Source organism: Mauremys reevesii, linkage group 25, assembly GCF_016161935.1.
Source record: "Mauremys reevesii isolate NIE-2019 linkage group 25, ASM1616193v1, whole genome shotgun sequence".
Classification (NCBI taxonomy): Eukaryota; Metazoa; Chordata; order Testudines; family Geoemydidae; genus Mauremys; species Mauremys reevesii.
In genome coordinates this window covers 5,516,921-5,525,270 of record NC_052647.1, presented here as the reverse complement: position 1 = coordinate 5,525,270, position 8,350 = coordinate 5,516,921, and the positions used below count along the sequence as shown (strand labels likewise).

At 45.2% G+C, this 8,350-nt stretch overlaps 1 long non-coding RNA gene across 1 annotated transcript; it reads right to left on the bottom strand.

The window, feature by feature from the left end:
- Positions 1-2,713: 2,713 nt before the first annotated feature.
- On the bottom strand, positions 2,714-3,988 carry LOC120391459. The gene is made up of 3 exons (XR_005591334.1): positions 3,929-3,988; positions 3,665-3,760; positions 2,714-2,772 (listed from the first exon to the last, which is right to left on the bottom strand). It is a non-coding gene; the product is annotated as an uncharacterized LOC120391459 (long non-coding RNA).
- Positions 3,989-8,350: the final 4,362 nt, after the last annotated feature.

The window sequence follows — 8,350 nt, the reverse complement described above, 5'->3', positions numbered from 1 at the left end:
GCTCCATTGGGAGGGGACTCGTGGAAGGAAGGAGTAGAACACACAAGTGACATAAGCAACACATTAATAGAATTACAGAACCGCCCCTCCCCCGCACAGAAGAGTAACCCTAATTAATGAGCCTCCCCAAAGTAACGGGCACGTCTGGTAACATTGTGCCCCTGATTCCTGTTCTGACCTGGGTAACGCACATTGGAAAATATAATCCCAATTGTACATACAAACAGATGGGGTCTAAATTAGCTGTTATCACTCAAAGAAGAGACCTCAGAGTCATTGTGTACAGTTCTCTGAAAGCATCTGCTCCACCTGCCGTCAAAAACGCTAACAACATGTTAGGAACCATTAGGAAGGGGATCGATAATAAGGCAGTAAATATGATTATGCCACTATAGAAATCTACAGGACCCCCACACCTTGAATACTGAGTGCAGTTTTGCTCATCTCATCTCAAAAAAGATATGTTAGAACTGGAAGAAATACAGAGAAGAGTAACAAAAATTATTAGGCGTATGGGACAACTTCTCGTACAAGGAGAGATTAAAAAGACAGGGACTTTTCAGCTAGGAAAAGAGACGACTAAGAGGGACTATGGTAGAGATCTATCAAATCATGACTGGTGTAGAGAAAGTCAATAAGGAAGTGTTATTTAGCCCTTCACATATCACAGGAACAAGGGGTCACCCAATGAAATTAATAGGCAGCAGGTTTAAAACAAAAAAAGGAAGCATTTCTTCACACAATGCAGTCAACCTGTGGAACTCATTGCCAGGGAGATGTTGTGAAGGCCAAAAGTATAACTGGGTTCAAAAAAAAATTAGATGAGTTCACGGAGGATAGGTCCATCTCTGGCTATTAGCTAACATGGTCAGGGATGCAACCCCATGATCTGGATGTCTCTAAACCTCTGACTGCCAGATGCTGGGGCTGGGACTGTCCAACAGGGGATGGTTCACTTGACAATTGCCTTGTTCTGTTCATTCCCTCTGATGCATCTGGCACCCACCACTGTCAGAAGACAGGATACTGGGTAGATGAACCATTCTTCTGGGGGATCCAGGATAGCCACTGTTATGGTTTATGTTCTTAGCTGATTGCATAGAAATTCAGCTTTAGCATCCTGGGAGCATAAGAACCAAGAATGCATTTTTGTGACACTGGCAGACCAGTCAACCTGTGTATGACCCATAATAACTTAACAAGAGGCACTTCTACTGTATCAAGACAGTTCACTTGCATGTGAATTTCAAAGAGATGTATTAGACTAGCAATCATCAACTCATTCAAAAATGAACAAGAGATGCTAAGTGTACTTGTCTGTGATTATCTATACCTGGTTAGAAGTTTCACAATGTAACTAAATTAGCTTGTGGATGCTAATTCCCTTTCATGGCTTAATTGCCTTAATTATGTGTGCAAGGTGTTCAGTTAACCTTAAAATCAAAGATGTAAGACACTTCAGGAAACCAATCATTTCTACATTATCTTCAGCTTAACTTTCTGTGTTATAATGGAAGAATGGCTAATTACCTTATGTGAATGAATGTAACTAGTTTACTGTGTATGCACAGGAAATAGAAGATTATCTTCAAAGCAAAGTACAAGAGGCCATCTGCATTGGGGGAAGGGCCTTCTGTGACAATTTCTGTGAGGTAGGCTTGTCAGCCTGGTAGAATAGCTATACAAGAGAAGGCTCGGGCCTGATCCTATCATCTCTAGTCTGCTTAAACGTTGAACAGGGACAGTGTAAGCCATAGGACAGAGATCTTCCAAATAATCATTTGGAAGAACCTGGAAAATGCCTGGAAAAACTAACAGACTTTACATCTAAGCTGCCTTTGGATTCTGATCTGTTGGGATGATTCCAGAGAGACTTTTACAAACCAGCAGTTTATTCCATCACTGTTGTGATCCTGAACTATGAACATTGAAAGTCACTTGTCTGGATATTGATCTTTTAACCATTTGTAACTCTCTTCTTTCTTTTAACAATAAATCTTAGATTTAGTTATTAAGGATTGGCTGACAGTGTGATATTTGGGGAAGACCTGAGATTCACATTGACCTGGGGATAAGCATCTGCTCCTTTATGATCAGTGAACCCCACATATGGCAAATCAGGTTTCCAGTAACCCCTCACTCTATTAGACATAGAATGTCAGGGTTGGAAAGGACCTCAGGAGGTCATCTAATCCAACCCCTGGCTCAAAGCAGGACCAATCCCCAGACAGATTTTTACCCCAGTTCCCTAAATGGCACCCTCAAGTATTGAACTCACAACCTGGGGTTTAGCAGGCCAATGCTCAAACCACTGAGCTACCCCTCCCCCCTCTTCCAAGATGTGGACGTTTAGATGGGAGCCAAGGTCTGGAATGCCAAAAGGGGACCATGTTTGGCATCTTGTTAACTAGGGTGGAAGCTCTTTTGTTGTTGACTTGGTGAATCTAATGATAGAATAAGCCATCAGTTTGGGGGTTGTCTCCCTCTACTTCTTGCAGTGTGGTCACAGCACTGTTGTGTAAACCTCTCTCTTACGGAAGCAGAGGGATGTTCGTCACCTTGAGATCCCAGCTGCTGTCCTGGAAGAGTTTTTCATGCATTTGCGTTGAGTGTCAGTTCTGATGTAAGCAGGGAAGTCAGCTCAAGGAAGAGTACGGCTATACTCACTGTGCTATGAACTGTCTCTTGATAGACAGTCAGCAGCTGGGTGCTGGCCTGCAAGGCCCTCTCTCTCTCCCACTCCTTCTCTGAACTGAACCATGTCCTTAGGAGCTGTTGGTAGAGCAGGGGAATGGACAGAGTTAGTACCAGAAAATCCCTCCCAAAAGTTCCTCTTAAACAGGTTTAATTGTCACTAAAATCCCTCTCCAAAGCATCTGACCTCCATGTAGCAAAGGAATTACACCTATATCTAAGGGGCTCTTCCATTAGACAAGTCCCAGGGACCAGATTCACCTCTGGTGTACTGTAGCTCGATTGAAGCCAAAGGAGTTACAAGAGATTAATCTGGGCCCGTGTATGTGATGTCTGCTGTAGACTGTCTGATGGGAGCTGTCTAGCACATTGCATGCTGTTTGATGTCTGCTGCTGTGGTCTGTTTCCTGGGCAACTTCTCCCACATTGAGTGGCAAAATGACAGAGAGGAGCATTTCTTTTTATTAATTTGAATAAGAGCAGAGAAGTTCCCCCAGCCGAGCTCCTTTTATAACTTCACTTTTATACTGAAGATGCATCAAACTCCCCACCCCTCAGCTCTTCACGATATTCTGTTCATGTCTGAGGAACAGCAAGTTTGTTCTGAATGAGTTTCCATACACAGGGCTTAACTCAATATTCATGAATTCCTCTTAGAAGAAGTGATCAGTTTCAACTGGTTCTCTTGGATTTGGCTACTGCAGTGGTGATTTTCTTGCCACTCCAAGTAGTGTCAACAACACTATAAGAACTTGGTGCCAATCCAGCCCTGGCATAAAATGGCACAGCTTCCGTGGATTTCAATGGGGCACATGCCCGCTTATTCCAGGAAGAATTTGGTGCTCTCTCCCTAAAATTCACTCCGTTGTGGAAAATTCCTCCACAACTGAAGCTTGACCCCCTAAATCTCTGACTCTTCCCTGCTGTAACACAAGAAACAATCTCCACCATGGTTCAATGGTCTACTCACTTCAAACATTTCCTGGAACCAGTCTGCGGTTGGTGCTTCCTCCAGCAATGTCTCCATTAGCTTGCAAAGGGCTTCAAAGGACCTCACGTAGATTGACTGAAACCGGAAGAGAAGGAGTGAGGCTCAGTACAGATCATTTGTGTGTGGGGGCCGGGGAAAGCTAACCATAAACTTGCCAGGGAGGCCATGTGTGACTGCCATCACCCAGTGTCTGCTGGGCAGAAATACAGTGGATGGTGCCAGAGGAGAATTGTCGTCACGTACTTGTATATGCAGAGCATCCTTTGCTGTCTCGCATTCCTCTTTCATCTTCTCCAAGGGAGGAAGGGGAAATAAACTTTTGAAGCACTGATCAAGGAGTTCACGGTTTTCCTCCATGGTCAGAGATGGTTTGAGTTTGCTGGCAGAAGAAAGATAGAGAGAAAAGTCATGCATTAGACTCAGTACCACCTCCAAGTGAAAGAAATGGGTCCAATGACTAGAGATTGTCCCAATCTAGAACCCCAAATGCAAACAACCCTTCACTTTGCACCTCTCTTAAGTATTGGCTCATCTAGAAGTAAAGCTAAAACATCAAGTCTCCTTTTTAGAGAAACCCACAAGCTTCCTTCCCCCTGCCAGCTAGCCAGACACCTCCCTCCCCATCTGAACCTCTGCTCCATTGTACTGCATGCCCCACCAACCTCCAATCTTGTGTCTTTCAAGCACAAACCCCCAAATGGACACATTCAAATCCTTAAGAATTAAAGTCCTGCTGTGAGCAGCATGGGAGCCACACGGCCACGGCCAGAGGAGTCAGGGCGAATTGCTGCCGAAGACCCAGAGCAGAAGAAGCTCCGGGGGCCTGGGCCCCGTGAGAGTTTTCCAGGGCCCCCGGAGTGAAGGACCCCGCTCTAGGGGCCCTGAAAAAAAACTCTCGTGGGGGCCTAGGGAAAATTGCCCCACTTGCCCCCTCCTGGTGAGCCAAACCCTGCAGGCATTAAACTGCTCCCAAGCTGACACTCATGAATTAACAAATAAGAAGGCATCACAGTGCCAGGAAATATGGCAGAAAATAGCCTACCTCAGATGTCCAATGGCAAGAATTGCCTTGTAGCGAACTGGAGATGCCAGGGAATCCAGTGGTTCCTGTTTAATGAAGTCCTGAAATGCATGAAGAGGGACATCAAAAATGGGAAATGGATTTGAAAGGCAGAGAGGCCTTCCTCTCACACCCTGAAACAGGGCCATATGCCAGACCTGGAATAAACAGACGCCGTGCCCAGCAGGCTCTCTGCCTCAGCAATGGACCGTAGGGCCATCTGCAGGCTATACAGAGGACAGAAAGAGAACTCACAAGACACAAGCCATTCCTTCCAGTTACAGCCCACAATATGTCAGCATCCCTGCCAAGCTCAGAGTGGACCCAGCATTCTGGGTGCCATGCAGGTTGCTCATGAGACTGCAGTAGTACAGTCACAGCCAATGGATAAAATATCATCTCCCTGGAAAACCAGTCTCAATACATTACAACAAACTCTCCTGTACTTCAGTCCTCAAAGCTCCTAATCACTCACCAGCATGTAGCCAAGGAGCTCCAGTTTGTATGAGAATTCGAACTCCTGGGAGTCTCTGGTCTCCAAGATGGCACAGCTAATCTCCATGACATTGTGGATGAGGGTTAATTTTAGGTTCATGTCCTACATAATCCAGAAGGAGAAACAAGAGTATGTAGATGAGAAACTGAGAGAAAAGAACCAGAGTCCAGACGATAAAGATCAGGAATTAAATCTAGCCTCAGGGAAGGAGAGAGGTGTCCCCAGACCCCAGAAGGTAGTGGACTCTGGCTCTGCACCCACCTCAGAAGAAGAGAAAACCCAGGTTCATCAAATAAATCCAGGTCCACTTACACCAGAGCAGCCAGGACTCCTGCTTGATGTAGCAAGGAAACCAAGCTCTGTTCAATTTAAACAAGCAACTTGTGTATAGAAAACGCAAAAGCAGAGGGCAGATTATTTAGAATGTACCTTGTTCGCAACAGTGATGCCCAGCACCTGAAAAACAAAATGCAAAACAGCTATTAGCAATGTAGATAGTCCCACATAACACACAACCTCAAAATGTCCTGGCTGGTGACTATAGAGCAGAGAGAAATCACTATTGTTAAATCTTCCAAAAGGCAGGAAAGGTATCCAGAGGGGGTGTTTTCCAGAGGTCAATATCAGGGGCCATCCTCCGTAATATTTGCATTTGTGAACTACTGGAAGATCTCAGTTTGGTTCAACTGTTTTTGGCAATGCCTAAGTGAGAGTCTCAGTTAGACAAGGCAGAACTGAATGGCAAAGTGACGTGAAGAGGTGGCACTGAGATGAGAGTCAGGACCAGCAGTCAGGCACCTGGGGAACAGAAATAACGGAGCACAAAGACAAACAAGAAGACAGATAAGAGGTAAGGGAAGTAGTGAGTCCAAGAAACAGCATGACAGCAAATCAACTACATACAGGCTAGCACTAGTCTCTCTTGGGTAGCAAAAGATAGAGCTAGATACACATCCATATGAGGGGAGTTAGAGTGTTATTCTGAATAGCCTGAGTGTCACTGCATCTGAATTACTGTGTAGCTGGGGTCTACAGAATTTCAGAAGAATATAGAAAAACCTAGAGAAAATACAAAGAAGAGCAACAAAAATGATACAACATGTGACAGCTCACACTCCGTCCATTACAGTCTTAAATTTGAGTTATGTGACACTTATCATGCAAAAGCTCTTACCTGACAACTGGCTCTGTAATGGAGAAGGATGTTCCCCGTGATGTCTGCCTCTACCCGGGAGAGAAGCTGGTCTTTTGGAGCATGGACAGCCACGCTGCTGTAGGTCAGCATCAGGGTGCTGCGAGTCTTGCCTCTTCTCCCACGGTGGTAGTCCTAGTCAATCAGAAAGTTCTTCTGATTCCTTTTGCTTTGGAATTCTGATCTGCTGCTGACCGAGGAATTCCTCACAGCAGCAATAGCAGCTTGCATTTGCAAAGCTCTTTTCAGCCAAAGATCTCAAACCACTTGCAAAATTATTTAAGCAATATAATAACGGTGAGGTGTGGAGATATTAGTATCTCCATCATTCCCACTAGGTAACTCTGACACACAGAGCCTAAAATGCTGAACCTACAGCAGTGAAGTACACGGGAGCTTAGTCATTGACACTGGTAGGTACAAGATCAGGCGCTAAATGTCTTGCCTAAGGCTGCACAGTGAGTAAATGGCAGAGCCAGCAGTGGAAGCCCAGAGGCCTAGTCTCCTGCTCTAGCCTCTAGATCAGTGGTTTTCAACCAGGGCTACTTGTGTACCCCTGAGGGTCTGCAGAGGTCTTCCAGGGGGTTTATCAACTCATCTAGATATTTGCCTAGTTTTACAGCAGACTACAAAGAATGCAAGTACAATATTTATATTCCAGTTGATTTATTTTATAATTATATGGTAAAAATGAGAAAATAAGCAATTTTCAATAATAATGTGCTATGACACTTTTTAATAATTTTATACCTGATTTTGTAAGTAGTTTTTAAGTGAGGTGAAATTTGGGGTACACAAGACAAATCAGACTCCTGAAAGGGGCACACTAATCTGGACAAGTTGAGAACCACTGCTCTAAATCACAGGTTCCATAATTGTAATCCGTAGCCCACTGGTGGTCTACCTAAAGCAGGTTGGTTGGCACATGTTGCTTGCAACCCCTCTTCATTTCCAGCTAATAACTGGGATTTAAAAAAAAACACGCTAAAAATACCTTAAATGCTTTTCCATGCAAGCCACTGAGGTAGTTCCCACACATTGTGCATGGGAGGGGCGCTCAAGCCATGAGATATCAGATGATAAAAATCATTTGAGAGAACTGCAGCTCCAGATTGTGCTCCACTCTGCTTAACTGCAGGCATCATGTAGAACAATGCAAACTGAGCAGAGCAGACACTACCCCGGGGCTGCTGCCCCTGCTTTAGAGGGAGGGGAAGTTGGAGAGAAGCCCCTGGCTCCTTTACCTTCAGGCGGCTGATGAACCCAGAAATCTTCACCTTGCTCATTGCAGCCCCAAACTCCTGAAGTGCGTTGAGGGTGAGGTCCAAGTGGCTCTCAGCACAGAATGCGAGGATGGAAATGACTCTCTGTCACCCAAGAAAAATACTGGTTAGGATCTAACCCACGAGTCCCTTCCTTTCAGCTGAAGTGGTGTAAAGCGCCAGTCAGGCGTCAGACCCATGGGCAGCGGGGGCTGAGTGAAACAGCAATGAAGAGGATATGAAGCGAAATGGCATCTGTCCCAGGCCAGCTCAGAGCTGAGCCCCACAGGAAGCATTCAGGGGTTACTTGGTAAAGTGGGGAGAGGGACAGAGTCCTCACCTGTCTCTCAGGGGCTTCCATATAATCTGTTGCTGTCAAAAATTTATGAAGCTGGGATTTAACGTGGCCCAGGTCCTGACAAACTGCTAAGGACGTTCCTAGCGCCTTATACAGGAAACTCTGAAAGAAAGAGACCGGCACTGAGATACAGTAACAGAACGTGCCAGTCAGTACAGACCCAGCTCAGCAACACTCAGGAAAGAACAAGATAGCCAAGTCCAAGCACCCATACTGCAGAAACATCCCATCATCTAGCCCAGCCAGAGAACCAACAATGCAGCACAGACAAGCAGCCTGTCCAAGCAAATATTGGAA